The 16846-nt window shown below is 37.5% G+C and overlaps 1 pseudogene; it reads right to left on the minus strand.

Moving 5' to 3' along the window:
• Positions 1-3394: 3394 nt before the first annotated feature.
• On the minus strand, positions 3395-16142 carry LOC147789854 (uncharacterized; annotated as a pseudogene).
• Positions 16143-16846: the final 704 nt, after the last annotated feature.

Below are 16846 nucleotides of genomic sequence, written 5' to 3' on the forward strand. Positions count from 1 at the left end.
CTATCTGGTGGTCTGGTAGTTCTGGATGATCTTCTCAACACCTGCTCAGGTGCAACTTGCTCCACGTCTGGTTCTTCAGCAATAGGATCAGAAGTTTCTTGAGCTTCTGTTGTACCATCACTGCGTGAATTTTCTTGCCACTCAAGTTCAACTCCCACTTGCTTCGTAGTCTCAGAGTTTATCTTCTCTCTATCCTTGTACATGACATTTTCATCAAAGGTCACATCACAGTGTCTTAGGATCTCCATATTTTACTCATCCCAAAACCTGTACCCGAACATGTCAGAGCCATAGCCTATGAAGTAGCATTTCACAGCCTTAGCATCAAGCTTATCTCTCTTCTCTGGATCAACATGAACATACGCAGTACAACCAAAGGTTCTCAAGTGAGAGTACTTGAGTTCTTTTCCTGTCCATACTTCTTCGGGCAATTTGAACTTCAGGGGTACTGACGGCCCTCTATTAATCAAATATGCTGCTGTGTTCACAGCATCAGCCTAGAATGTCTTTGGCAGTCCAGAATAAATCCTCATCCTTCTTGCTCGCTCATTCAATGTTCTGTTCATTCTTTCTGCAATACCATTTTGTCTTGCCTTATCAGAAATTGTTCTTATTAATCTAATTCTCTCAACTGCACAAAATGTTATAAACTCTAATTTGTTGTACTCTCCTCCATTGTCAGACCTCAGGCATTTAATCTTCAAGCCGGTCTGATTTTCAACTTCAGCTTTCTACTTCTTGAAGGTGGTAAACACATCTGACTTGTGTTTCAGAAAGTAAACCCATACCTTCCTGCTGAAGTCATCGATGAAGGTGACGTAGTACCTTGATCCACCAGTGATGAAACTGGAGATGGTCCCCAGACGTCTGTATGGATCATTTCCAACCGCACTTTCTTCGGTTCTCTGGCAGCCTTTGTGAAACTAACTTTTTTCTGTTTGCCCATAACGCAGCTCTCACAAAGACCCATATCAACAGATTTTAAGCCTTCTAAAGCTCCTTTCGCAGTCAACATCTTCATTTCTTTGACGCTCATATGTCCAAGTCTATTGTGCCATAGACTTGAATTGGAAGCACTCTCAGCAGTAGCAGTCATGTTTATACACTCTGCAGTAGTGTATAAGGTTCCGAATTTTGTGCCACGTGCAACAACCATGGCGCCCTTCACAATCTTCCAGGAACTCTTTCCAAACTCTGCTGCATAGCCTGTGCTATCCAACTGACCAATAGAGATCAGGTTCTTCTTAAGATCAGGAATGTATCTAACATCTTGTAATGTCCATTGATTTCATGCTGGAGTTTGTATGGAGACATCTCCCTTTCCTTCAATCTCCAAGGTTTTGTTGTCGGCAAGATACACCTTTCCGAAATTTCCTGATTTGAAATTTCGAAACAATTCCTTACTTGGAGACGAATGGAACGATGCAACTGAATCCAAAATCCAGGATTCAGCTGGGCTATCCACACTAAGGATTAAAACGTCCTCAACATCTTCTGTTGTGTAGATAGAATCATCATCATCTTCATATTTATGATTCTGCTTCTTCTTTAGTTTTGTACAATATGTCCGAAAGTGTCCTTTTCCCCCACAGCTCCAACACGTTACGTTGGGTTTGTTTGGAGATTTTCCCCGGTTCTTTGATTTTGAACGCTCATGTTTGTTTGAGCTCTTTGATTTGCTTCTTCCCCTTCGATCAACACTGAGAACATTGCCTGATGAATCTTCAGTTTCCCGTTTGCGAATACTTTCGCTGAGAACTACATCTCGAATTTCATCAAATTTCAGTTTATCAGATCCTCGGGAACTACTGATTGCGGCAACAACAGTATCCCATGACTCGGGTAAGGATGACATCAAAATCAACGCTTTAATTTCATCTTCGAAATTAATTTCCACCGAACCCAGTTGACTTATGATCATATTGAATTCATTTATATGATGCGCAACACGTCCACCTTCAGACATCTATAGATTGAACAATCTACGGATCAAATACACCTTGTTCATAGCCGACGGTTTTTCATACATATTTGACAGCGCCTTCATCAGATCTGACGTTGTCTTCTCCTTAAGGCTCGTCGATCCTTGAGCTTCCACTGTTTCGTGGTCATGGTATCCGGCTTCACCCCCAACAGAGGTTCGTGAAGATCTTTATGGTACAGATAATCTTCAATCTGCATCTTCCAGAAACCAAAATCGGATCCATCGAACTTCTCAATTCCAATCTTTGAACTTTCCATCTTCACAGATCGTGGTGAATTTCGCCTAGCTTTGATACCAGTTGTTAGGATCGCACAACAATGCACACACTCGATCTAGATGAACACAAAGAAAATGATAGAGAAAATTGCAAGGAGAACTCTGGCTAAAAGGATTTTTATTGATGACTTTAGGTATGTACAACAAGAGAGAGTACAGAGAATAGAAAGTACATTTTCAAAGCTTTACTGGACGGGATATATATATGGTTTAGTCTACTAAATATAGTTTTACCAGATTTAACCATCTACTATAAGGTCTTGTACACAACATTGCATAACATATATCAGGCCTTGTACACAACATTGCATACATTAGACTACCTATAGCTGAGGCATAGGGAATCTTTCTCATATCCTCAACTTCTTGAGATGTCTTGGGACATTGTTCCTTTGACAATATAATTCCATGCCTAAAAGGTAGATTGCACTTTTTCGAATTTTATATCGAATACTTGACAAGAATCTTGTCAATATAGGATGTTTGAGACAAGGCTAGTGTTTTGTTCTTACGATCCCTTATAATTTGGATTCCTAGAACAAACTGTGCTTCTCCTAAATCTTTCATCTGAAATTGATTAGCTAGCCAACTTTTTATATCAGTAAGATAGCTTACATCATTTCCAATGAGTAGAATATCATCTACATATAAGACAAGAAAAGCTACTACTTTTCTATTGATTTTCTTGTATACACAAGGTTCATCAACATTTTGCTCAAAACTATATGATTTAACCGTACTGTCAAATCTAATGTTCCAGGATCTTGATGCTTGTTTTAGTCCATAAATGGATTTCTTAAGCTTGCAAACCTTTTGCTCTTGACCTTGGCTTATAAACCCCTCTAGTTGATTCATATAGATGTTCTCTTCAAGATTGTCATTTAGAAAAGCAGTCTTCACATCCATTTGCCATATCTCATAGCCAAAATATGTGGCAATGGATAAGAGAATGCGAATAGACTTTAACATTGCAACAGGAGAGAAAGTGTCCTCATAGTTCAGTCCCTCTCTTTGGTTGAATCCTTTTGCCACAAGTCTCGCTTTAAAGGTCTGTATCTTTCCATCTACTCCTCGCTTTCTCTTGTAAATCCATTTACAACCTACAACCTATAGGTCTTTCCCCATCAGGAGGATCTACAAGTTCATGGCTTTGATCCATTCATCCTTGTCAACATCATCAATTGCTCGTTTAAAAGACAATGGATCCTCGATGTTATCATCAGTTATGACAACTTGAGCTTTAGTCAAGCCTATGTAACGGTTAGGTTGTTTTCTAACCCTTCCACTACGACGAGGCGTTCCCAATTCTTGGTATGGATGTATCCGATTATCAGAAGGAATGGAACTATAAACAACTCTTGTTGATGTATTAGTAGCTTCATTTAATTCATTTAACACTATCTTACTACGAGGTTTATGATTTCTCATATGATTTTCTTCCAAAAAAATAGCATTTGTCCTTACAAATACTTTATTTTCTTCCGGACTGTAGAAGTAACCACCTCTAATCTCATTAGGATAACCTACAAATAGGCATACTTTAGAACGAGGTTCCAATTTCTTTGGATCTGTATTCAACACATGTGCTGGACATCCCTAAATTCTGAAGTGTTCTAAACTAGCTTTACGACCCTTCCACAATTCAAAAGGTGTCATAGTGACACTTTTGGATGGAACTACATTCAATATGTATAATGCAGTCTCCACTGCATATCCCCAAAAAGAATTTGGTAGTGGAGCATAACTCATCATCGATCGAACCATGTCTAACAAAGTTCTGTTTCTCCTCTCTGAAACTCCATTTTGTTGAGGTGTTTCAGGAGCTAAGAGTTGGGATGTTATTCCATTTTCTATCAAATAGTCTCGGAAATTCATATCCATGTACTTTCTACTGCAATCTGATCAAAGTGTTATGAAGGATTTACCTAATAAATTCTCAACTTCAGTTTTGTTAAAAAAAAAGTCGTCGGCAGAACCGAAAACTCCAGCGAACGTCGGAGTTTTCGTTCGCACACGACCCATAAAGGGAAACCGAAGGCTGGGATGCCACGGAACTCGACCCCGACCTTTAGCCACCCCAAAACAACCTGCAAAGAACAAAAAAAAATAGAGAAAAATGAAGAGGACAGAGAAAATTCAACCAAACTCCGGCGAGGCCAAACCCTACGAAATCGACATCAAAACCTCCATTTTACGCAACAAAAGTAATCCCAGAACCTTTTACACACATCAGGGGTAGATTGAGACGAATCCTATACGTTGAACACCGTCAGCAAGGGAGACAGAACGTCGGATTTCTGAACATCTCCAGATCCGGGAGTGTGAGGCCTTTACAAACCAAATCAATAACCAAAATGGAGTTAGGGGGAGGAAGAGACTCGGGAACAGAGGAAATAGGAGGGAAAAAGGACGTCGAAAGGACGTTAACAAGGAGAGAGAAAAGTCACTGGAAAAACCCGCACGCAACCGGGTGAAGAAGACGAAGTCCGACCCAAGGGTCGGATCCCGCAACCTGAACCGAACCCAATCACCTTAGGTCAGCCCAGTACACGACGGTTCCCGCGGCCCAGTTGCTTCAGCCCAAAACGCGTAAGCCCAGTTATGGCCCAACCCGACAGCCTTGACCTGAGACCTCCAAGCCCAGTTCAACGCGGCACGCCCAGCCCAGGCCACCTGCACTTTTTCTTCAGCCTGGGCCGGCCTGTCCCCGGCGAACAACCCGAAACCCGCGAGCGATCCGATAACCCGTGCCTCGACCTGAGACCGCTGCACACGCGTCACCCTCTGGTTGTGCCATGTGGCACGTCTGCAATGCGGCTCCCCTTGGCTCCGAAGGCTTAATCGGCTTGGCGGCGACTTCTCGGCTTCGACGGCTTATTCGGCTCGAGAAACCTATTTTCAGCCTGTTTGTCACCGTTCTGACCCTCCTGGACTTAGTTTCGGCCCTTTTTAAGGTGAAATAGATCATTTTAAGGTCGTATTTCACAAATTCAAGTTGAAAATTAATTATGTTTGTGAAATACTAACGAAGGTGACGAATGAACCAATAGGAACCAACCACCAATGGAAGCGTAGAATGTTCACGAGGAGCTAGGAGCTTACGTTTATATTCTAGGGAGTACTTCAGCTAAGGCCTACCAAGTAAGTTGCTCACCCGTCGTAGGTTACGCGTTAATTGCTGTTTGTTGGCACGTGCCCATTGATTCGCACGTGTCATTAAATTGTATGCTAGTTTGTTGTGCTTAAGTACGTAATCACGTGAACGTGAATCTATGCTATGTATGCTGCTTAGTTTGATGTGATATGTAATGCATGTGACGATATGTTGTTCTTGAATGATTATGACATGATTGTATGGAATATCTGAATGTAAACAGCATGAATTGTATGACATGAAATAAGGTAAAATGCATGGAAACATAACCCCGTTAGGAATATGCCTGATACATAAAGAAATGAAAATGAGAATGACATGTAAGTATGAAACGTGACAGGGAGTTATGTTCATTAATGATAAATGTAGGACTAGCGGGGACCTCATGCATATTGTGTGTTCATGCATCTGGGAGGATACCCATATCCCATCACAAGGGTACGGACGCGTACATCCAATGGCAGGACAACGATCGTTATGCTTTGCATAGCGCTACCGTGACGGTTACTAGTTCTAACGGGTACCGGCATAAGGGGCTCCCAGAGCATGCCCACCAGATAAGAAAAGTGGCCCAGCGGTGTGCGAACTAGCTGGTGAGCCCATACTCACACGTATGGGTTGTGTGTAGAGTATATGGTACATGTCCAAAGTTTACCCGTTAGGACAGCACCATAGGGAAAACAAAACGAAACGAAAGATAGGTCCCATCATTTCATTGCATGTGAATGTTGCATAACCCCGATAGGGGGTCACTTACTGAGTATTCTAGAAATACTCAAGCCTCGTGCTACTTTACTTTTCAGATAAAGGCAAGGCACCCATGTGAGGTCGTCAGTGGCATCGTACACCCCGGGACCGTGGCACATGCATAGGGTATTTGCTTTCCATTTCCTAGTATAGGTTAGTTTAGGTTGAATTTTGTTTACTTCATTAGTATAAATTAGTATAGGTTGAATTGTAATAGCATAATGAACCTTAGGGTAGATTGAGACAATTATTTCAGTATTGTTCTTTTCCTTTCTTTACCTTGTATTTGTTTTTCTCTTTCACGAGATAATAAAAGGCGAGTATTAAGTCGCATTTATATTCAGGGCCCATGTAATGTAATTTCGCATTCCATGGTATAGTAATGACCTTAGATTAAATAGGTAAAAATTAGGGTCGTTACACTCCTCTAGCTTTAACATTCATCAGACCACATAAGTTTGAATGTATAAGTTCTAGGGGTTCTTTGGCTCTATATCCTTTCCAGTAAAAGGTCTTCTAGTCATTTTCCTCCTAAGCAGGATTCACATACTAGTAAAGTGTCCAACTCTAACTTGCTTAGAAGACCCTTTTTTACCAATCTTTCAATTCTATCTAAATTGATGTGACCCAACCTTATATGCCAAAGATAGGTGTCATCTTTTCGAGAAACTTTATGTCTTTTTGTTCTAGATTTAGCCATTTAAACAATTCAGTATTTAGAAGTGTCTTACATGCTGATGGTCTTAGCACATACAAGTTATTTTAAACAAAAGCGGAACAACTCTCAAAAATATTTTTCGAAACAACAACTTTGTTACTATAAAAGTTCAAGGAATGAAATTGTTCAACTAAACATGAAACTGAAATTAGGTTCCTCTTCAACATACGAACCAAAAATACATTTTCTAAAAGTAAATAAGATTTGTTTAAAAATAACTTGAAGCTTCCAATGACACAACCTCTTTAGTGCCTACCTTCATGATCATTTCTCCCTCGTTTAACTGCTTCCAAGAGTCACTTTCTTGAAAAGAAGAATAAACATGATTAGTGGCTCCTGAATCAATTATCCAGGTAGATTTATGATAAGAATCACGGTGTTCCAAATGGACCTATTTTCGAGAAGATTCAAAAAATATCGATTCAAAAATATCGATCACGATGCTCCAAATGGACCTATTGCCAAGAAGATTAAAAAAAAATGTGGTGTTCCAAATGGACTTATTGCCAAAAAGATTAAAAAAAAAAATTGTCGATGCCAAGAAGATTCAACGATGTCGATTAAAAAATGTCAACAACATAATTCAAACCTACGCTCAAAGAACTCAATTGATTTTAAACCTGTTGCATTAGCCACTCAAGCACATCAACATTTGTTAAAAAAACTCTTTTTAATTTTATAAATAATGGTCCATTTGACTTATTCTTTTGTTGATATGGAAATCAACCCATGGGAAACTATGAAACAAATTACCTTGATGATCAAAATCAAGAGTAAAGAAAACTCGTTTCTAAACTCGTGATTCGAATCACTCCACAAGAGGTTTGATCAATACCACTTGAATGACTCTAGAATGCAAGTTGTAAACACAAGAATTTGCAAAGAAAGTTTAGCTCTCAACAAAGCTAAAATAGAAATTTTATTCTTAATTCCAAAATGTCATGTCTAATCAAAGAAAAGAAGGCTTTATATAGCCTTTACAAACCTTAACCTACGTGATACATAACTCCCAAATTAAATCGGTTAGTAAATGAGAAATACCCATAACCTCCATATTAAAATGGCTAGTTAATGGTGGAATATAGTAACCTATGTGGGTTACAATATAACCTTAACTTGACAAACAAATAGTTAAACTATAATTAAATAATGCAAATAATAAAATGTGCTTATTAGTCATCATTTGACTAGTTTGATAAATTTAGCGGAGTTTATTAAATGCAACTTAAAGTGAATTTAATTCATCTCTGTCTTGAAGCTCAACTTTGCATAACATATAAGAGAGGTCTCCAACGTCTTTTAGAATTTCCTTTGATGAGCTCACCATAGCTTGAATATAACTGTAAAAGGTTTGTTGTAGCTTCTTGGCTCTCGTCCTTGTAATTGGACCTTGAGGTATGAAAATTCCTTTGTCGTGGTTCATATCATTCTCCCCCTCTTGAGAAGGATTCATCCTCGAATCCAAGCCATCACCTACATCAAAGGGACTTAAATCAACAACATTAAAAGTTGCACTAACACCGTACTTACCTGGTAAATCAATTTTATAAGCATTGTCGTTGATGCGCTCAAGAACTTGAAAAGGTCCATCTCCTCATGGTAAAAGCTTAGATTTTCTTTGAGTAGGAAATCTTTCTTTTCGGAAATGCACCCAAACCCAATCTCCTTGCTTGTAGATGACAATCTTACGTCCTTTATTAATTCGGGTGGCAACCTTGGAATTTTGTTTCTCAATTTGTTCTTTTACTTGCTTGTGCAGTTTATGAACAAACTCAACCTTGGCATTTGCATCAAAATTCACAAATTCTTTTGAAGGTATAGGTAACAAGTCAATGGGGGTTAAAAGGATTAAAGCCATAAACAATTTCAAAACATATGCATTTAGTAGTGCTCTGAACAACCCTATTATATGCAAATTCTATAAATGGCAAACAATCCTCCGAAGTCTTAAGATTTTTATCAATAATAGCCCTAAGCATAGTAGTCATGGTTCTGTTAACAACTTCACTTTGTCCATCCCTTTGAGGATAACAAGTAGTTGAATATACTAGCTTAGTTCCTAACTTACCCCATAAAACACGCCAAAAGTGGCTTAAAAATTTTACATCACGATCACTAACGATACTTTTAGGAATGCCATGCAATCGTACAACTTTCCTAAAAAACAAGTCTAGCAATATGTTTTGCATCATCAGTTTTGTGACAAGGAATAACATGAGCCATTTTACTAAATCGATCAACCACAACAAAGATGCTATCATAACCTTTCATAGTCCTAGGTAAACCTAAAACAAAATCCATTGATATATCAATCCAAGGACCATTAGGAACCGGTAATGGGGAGTATAAACTATGTGGTTGAAGCCTAGACTTAGCTTGTTTACATGCTATGCAACGAGCACAAACTTTATGAACATCATGTCTCATTTTAGACCAAAAAAAATGTTCAGAGAGCATATCATAAGTTTTAGAAACTCCATGGTGTGCCATTAAACCACCTCCATGAGCTTCCCTCACAAGTAGCTCACGGATGGAACAAGATGGTATGCAAAGTTTGCCTTTTCGGAACAAAAATCCATCTAACAACAAGTAATTATCCACAATGAGTCCTTTTTCACAAGATTCAACAAAAGGAGCAAAGAACATGTCATGTTGATACAAATCCTTTATGTGTTCAAAACCCAACAACCTAGCATTCAAAGTATTGAGGAGGACATACCTTCGTGATAAAGCATCTGCAACAATGTTCTTCTTACCTTGTTTATATTTTATGACATAAGAGAATGTTTCAATAAATTCTAACCACTTAGCCTGTCGTCTGTTGAGTTTATTTTGTACTCTCAAATGCTTTAAACTTTCATGATCCATATGAATACTGAACTCCTTAGGCCAAAGATAATATTGCCAGGTTTGCAATGCACGAACCAAAGCATAAAGCTCTTTGTCGTAAGTTGGATACCTCAAAGATGCACCAGTCAACTTCTCACTAAAGAACATTAAAGGTCTTTGATTTTGCATTAATACAGCACCTATCCCTACTCCACTAGCATCACATTCAATTTCAAAAGTAGACTCAAAATTAGGTAATGCAAGCAAGGGAGCATAACTCAATTTTTCTTTCAACGTATTAAAAGCAAGTTCTTGATCTTTTTTCCATATAAAGGATACATTTTTCTTAACAAGTTCATTCAAGGGTGAAGCAATTGTACTAAAATTCTTAATGAACCTACGGTAGAAACTTGCACGACCATGAAAACTTCTTACCTCACTTACATTTTTAGGTGTAGGCCAATCTTTTATAGCCTTCACTTTCTCCTCATCAACCTCAACACCATTAGATGAAACTACAAACCAAGAAAGTTAACTTTTTTCATGCAAAAGCTACATTTCTTTAAATTTACGTACAAACATTTGTTTCTTAAAGTAGTCAAAATATTGCGTACATGGGTAATATGATCATCTAAAGATTTAGAGTAAACAAGGATGTCATCAAAATAAACAACCACAAACTTACCTAAGTATTCTCGTAAGACATGGTTCATTAGTCTCATGAATGTACTAGGTGCATTAGTTAATCCAAAAGGCATAACCAACCATTCATAAAGACCATACTTGGTTTTAAAAGCTGTTTTCCACTTCATCCTCAATATGCATGCGAATTTGATGATAACCCGATTTTAAATCAATCTTAGTAAAAAGACTACATCCATGCAATTCATCAAGCATATCATCTAATCTGGGAATTGGATGCCTATACTTTATAGTTATCTTGTTTATAGCCCTACAATCAACACACATACGCCAAGAACCATCTTTCTTAGGTACAAGAATAACTGGAACAAAACAAGGACTCAAACTTTCACGTACATACCCTTTAGCAAGGAGTTCAGTTACTTGCCTTTGTATCTCTTCAGCCTCCTTTGGATTAGTCCTATAAGCTGGTCAGTTTGGAATGGGTGCGCCAGGAATGAAGTCAATCTTGTGTTCAATCCCTCTAAGTGGTGGCAAACTACTAGGCATCTCCTCGGAAAATAAAACTTCAAACTCTTGCAAAAGCACAACAAAATCACTAGGCAAAGAAGGGTTAAGCATGTTAGTAAAGTAACAAGACCCCTTGCACATATGTACAAGAATAGTCTTGTTAGAGAGCAAAACATTCCTAGCCTCACTTGATCTAACATACAAGCTTACTGATTTGGCTTTTCTTTCTTTTTTTTTTTCTCTAGGCTGAGTGATACTCTCTTGCTTTTCACTCAAGCTCTTTTTTTCACTTGATTCTTTTTCAATCTCTGCTTTTGCATCAACCTCTTACCTTTTCTTTTCCAATAAATACATCTTTTGGAGACAATGGAATAAGAGTAGTTTTTCTACAGTTGTGAGTAAAAGAGTATTGATTTGCATACCAATCATACATTACCCGACGATCAAATTGCCAAGGCCTCCCCAGTAGTAAATCTCCAACATGCATGGATACAACATCACATAAAACGTCATTGATAAGGCAACCCTAATCCTCAGCCCAACGATCCAAGCTTTTGTTGAAGCAAGAACCTTTGAATCAAAGTAATTAACACCTCCTTATACGAAATTTTTATCAACCAAGAGATAAGGCTAGAATTATATTACCTCTTACGATCGAAGATCTAGAAGCAAGATTTGGAAACCTTGTTCTAAATTGAGTCACTCCACAATCTAACTTGATCAAGGCTTGATTGAATGGCTCGGGTGCAATTCTACCACAAGAATTGCTTGAAACTTAGAAATGGCAAATATGATGCTCTGATTTCTAAGGGAAACATCTCAATTTGAGATCTGAATTACATTCATCCACGAATCTGAATTTTACATAACATATTGTGGGTATTTATAGTCTCCCGACAAAAGACGTTTGTGGACGGGATTCAATCCCGATCCCCTTTAAACTCCACAAATGACGAAGTCAATTTTGACCAATTGACCATTGCAAAATGAAAACAAAAAAAAAAAAAAAAAAAAAAAACAATAAAATTTTTCAACAAATGTTGATATGTTTGAGTGGCTAAAGAAATAAACTTAAAATCTATTAGGCTTCACTTGTGTAGCTTCAAACCTTGTTGTCTTCACTTGTTTTAATGTTTTTCAACTGCAACCGAGCCGATCCAATTTTGTAGATGAAGAATGAATGTTTGTTGAATCTTCTTCGCCTTGGATCGTGTAATAGGTCCAGTTGGAACGTTTGGAACACCATGATTCTTATCATCTTCCCCCTCTTCAAAAGAATATTGTCCTTCGTCAATCGTATCAGCTTCTAATTCTATAAATGATGGTTGAAACGAGCCGATCCAATATTGTAGATGAAGAATGAATGTTTGTTGAATCTTCTTCGCCTTGGATCGTGTAATAGGTCCAGTTGGAACGTTTGGAACACCATGATTCTTATCATCTTCCCCCTCTTCAAAAGAATATTGTCCTTCGTCAATCGTATCAGCTTCTAATTCTACAAATGATGGTTGAACCGAGCCGATCCAATTTTGTAGATGAAGAATGAATGTTTGTTGAATCTTCTTCGCCTTGGATCGTGTAATAGGTCCAGTTGGAACGTTTGGAACACCATGATTCTTATCATCTTCCCCCTCTTCAAAAAGATTCGTCCTCGAATCAGAAAAATCATCATCTACATCAAAAGGACTCAAGTCAGCAACATTGAAAGTAGAATGTACTGAAAAGTCTTCGGGAAGGTCAATTTTATATGCATTGTTATTAATTCTTTCAAGGACTTGATAAGGACCATCCCCTCTTGGATGTAACTTTGTCTTCCGTTGAGATGGGAATCGCTCCTTGCGAAAATGTATCCAAACCCAGTCACCAGGTTTAAAAATGTTTTACTTCTGTCCTTTGTTAATCCTTGAAGCAACTTTGAAATTTTGGTTCTCAATTCTCTCCTTCACCTCCTTATGCAATGTTTTGATCAAGTCTGCGTTACTTGTGGCTGCGTCACTCACAAACATATTAGAATGAATAGGAAGCAAATCAAGAGGCGTAAGTGGATTAAATCCATAAACAACTTCAAAAGGAGAACAATGAGTTGTACTACGAATTACTCTATTATATGCAAACTCTACAAATGACAAACATTCATCCCAAGACTTAATATTCTTAGAAATAATAGTCCTAAGCAATGCTCCTAATGTTCTATTAACCACCTCAGTTTGTCCATGCGTTTGAGGATGACATGTAGTTGAAAACAACAATTTGGTACCCAATTTACCCCCACAATACTTTCCAAAAGTGACTTAGAAATTTAGCATCCCTATCACTAACAATTATTCTAGGGATTCCATGTAATCTTACTACTTCCCTAAAAAATAAGTCAGCAACATGTTTTGCATCGTCCGTCTTGTTACATGCAATAAAATGAGCCATCTTACTAAATCTGTCTACCACAACAAAAATACTATCTTTACCCTTTTTAGTGTGCCGTAAACCAAGAACAAAATCCATAGATATATTAGTCCAAGGTTCATTAGGTACATTCAAAGGAGTGTACAATCCATTTGGTTGTGATCTAGATTTAGCTTCTTTGCATTTAAAGCATTGACTACAAAATTTATGAACATCATGCTTCAATTTCGGCCAAAACAAGTGTTCATGCAACATATTATAAGTTTTATTAATCCCAAAATGTCCCATTAAGCCATCACCATGTGCTTTTTTTACAAGCAAATCTCTGATAGAGCATTTAGGAATACAAAGCTTACTTTTCTTAAATAAGAATTCATGAAACACTTAATAATAATCATCTACAGGTATTTTTGTACGACAAGATGCATAAATAATTCCAAAGTCGTGGTCATCTCGATATAATTCTTTAATATGCTCAATGTACCTTCTAGATAATGCATCAGCTACCACATTATCCTTATCTTTCTTATATTTGATGACATGCGGAAATGTTTCAATAAACTCCACCCACTTTGCATGCCTACAGTTCAGTTTGCTATGACCCTTAAGATACTTCAAGCTTTCATGATCAGAGTGGATCACAAATTCTCTAGGCCATAAGTAGTGTTGCCACACCGTGATTTTGTTGATGGCTCTACAATCCACGCACATGCGCCACGTTCCATCTTTCTTCAGCACCAATAAGACTGGTACAGAACATGGACTCAAACTCTCTTGTATATACCCCTTCTCCATAAGCTCCTCTACTTGCCTTCGAATTTCTTTATTCTCAGTTGGGTTCGCTCTATAAGCTGGCCTATTAGGAATTACTGCCCCTAGAATGAAGTCTATTTTATGTTCAATACCTCTAATGGGAGGTAGTTCTTTAGGGACTTCATCTTGAAATACGTCATCAAATTCCTGTAAAAGAGATTGAAACATACTAGGCAAAGACAAATTATTATCGTTAGAGACCAAACATCCTTCCTTGTACACAAGTACAAAGATGGTTTTTTGTGAGAACATTGCCCTTCTAACCTCTCCAACTCTAGCCAAACAACTCACATTCTTTCCTTTTTTTCCAATTTCATTATTTTTTTCACTATGGTTTTCTCTTTGACCATTCTCTATTTTTTCACTCACCTCTTTTTCCTCAAACTCTTCCTTTTTTTGTTCCAACTTTAATTGATCAGCAAATACATTTGCAGAACTCAAAGGTACAAGAGTGATTTTTCTACCATCTTTGATAAAAGAATACTGATTCAAATAGCCATCATACATAACCCTCCTGTCAAATTGCCATGGTCGGCCAAGCAATATGTCTCCAGCATGCATTGGTAAAACATCACAAAGAACTTCATCTTTATATTTTCCTAAAGTAAAAGATATTAAAGCTTGATAAGTTACCTTCATTGTTCCACTGTCATTGAGCCATTGAAGCTTGTAAGGTTTAGGATGGTGTTGGGTTGGAATTAGCAACCTTTTGATCAGCATTGTACTTACGACATTGGTGCAGCTTCCACTATCAATTACAAGACTACAAGGAGTCCCCTTGACCAAACACCTTGTGTGAAATAGGTTGTCTCTTTGATCATCAACATCATTCTCAGTAACTTGAGTTTTAAGAAGTCTTCTGGTTACAAGTACCAAATGACTCCCATCTTCTAGTTCCTCCTCATTCTCCTGGATTTCCTCTTCAACTAGCTCATCATGGTCACTTTCCTCACTATCTGTGACAACTTGTCCATTCTTGATAATCATGACTCTCTTGTTAGGACAATCACGACTAAGATGACCAATTCCATGACATTTCCAACATTTGATGTCTCTATTTCTTTTTCGAATCTCCTTATATTCCTCCGCTTTCTCTTTACCCTTAGAGGTCTCAGCTTTGTTCTTTTTGTCAAGATCATACTTGCCTCCAACTTTGAAATCTATCTTTTCAATATTTGCATTCTTTTTCCAAGTGTTGAAAGTAATTGACTTTGAAATACCATACCTCTTGGAGTTATCCTTCTCCCAAGCTAGTTGCCCTCCGATTTTGACAGCAAGGTGTAACAATTCTTGCATATCAAAGTACGCTTGCCTATCCACTTGATGAGCAAGTTGTCGGTTTAACCCACCAAGAAATCTAGCCATTGTATCTTCCTCATCTTCATCAATACATGCTCTACTCATAAGGTCTCCATTTCTTTGTAATATTCTTCAACACTTTTGGATCCCTATTGTAAAGTATAGAGTTTTTGCTTGAGTACTCGAGAATAATGCTTAGGAATGTACCTTTTTCTCATTAATGTCTTCAATTCCTCCCATGTTTCAATTGGTTCTTCATAATTTCACCTCCACTCTGATTTCAAAGATGTCCACCATATAATGGCGTAATCACAAAATTCAGCCACGACAAGCTTCAACTTTCTTTCTTCACTAAAATTGTTGTAATCGAAGACATGCTCAATTTTGCTCTCATAGAAAGTTGGAATTTTTAGCTTTACTCCCCCGATTCCTTTTTCTTTTTCTCTCTCATACTAGTACTCCCTCTCAATTCTTTTTTGTGCTAAAATTTCTCTACCCCTTCTTCTGACTCTTCCTCTCCCTCGATCGACATCTCTCCCTCCCCTAGGACTATGTCCCGCTAAAAGGGTGACATTGTCATCTTCTTCATTTTCAACTCCTTCATTCAAGAGTACTTCCCTCCCATGAAGATTACCTAAGGCTATTTCAATTCGCTCCATCCGGTCTGTCAATGTACTAATAACTTGATTCAAACGAGTAATTGTTCCGACCTGTGCTTCTCTCCACCTAGCTTCATTGATCTCCCCTCCATGTTCTCCATCTTGGTTCATGATTGTACAAACAGTAGTGGAATATGTTTAGGACCTCACACACTCAACTCACTGATTTTACACTCAGGGACACTCATGTTTATACACACAAAGGTAGGCTGTTAAGGAAAGTGACTAAATTATGATCAAAGTAGGCTAATATATCGGTAAAGCAATTCTGATAGTAGCAAGCTATTCAAGGCAATCAAGATAAGTTAATTATGAAATAACAACAAAATAAAACAAGACGTGAACAAAAAAAAATAAGGGACACGAAGATATTTTTGGATATAATTGCACATTGAAAAAAAAATCCAAAAAGAAAGGACGTGAAGATTTTAAGAACAATCTAACTCTCCTTTTTACAGAATTCGGGAAATTTAGAAGTTATCTTCAAGCGTAGATTATGAGAAAAAAAAATATATCAAACACAACGGTTCTAGATTTAGATGGATGAAGAAAAAGATGTGAATCGAAGTTTATTTGATCTTCAAATAAACATGCAAATGATCTAAAAAAAAATGATAAATATCGTTTATAATCACAATCGTAAGAACAAATATGATAAGATTTTTTTTTTTTTCAAGATCTCAATGTGATCTTTAGGAAGAAAATGAGAACAAAGTGAAAAGTTGATGAATAATGGCGGAAATGACAGCAAGAAAATAAATGGAAAAATTTAAAGAAAAGATAAACAAGAGCATAAATCAAAGATAAAATCAATT

This window comes from Cucurbita pepo, chromosome 12 (assembly GCF_057944985.1).
Source record: "Cucurbita pepo subsp. pepo isolate OVF chromosome 12, ASM5794498v1, whole genome shotgun sequence".
In the NCBI taxonomy this organism is placed as follows: domain Eukaryota; kingdom Viridiplantae; phylum Streptophyta; class Magnoliopsida; order Cucurbitales; family Cucurbitaceae; genus Cucurbita; species Cucurbita pepo.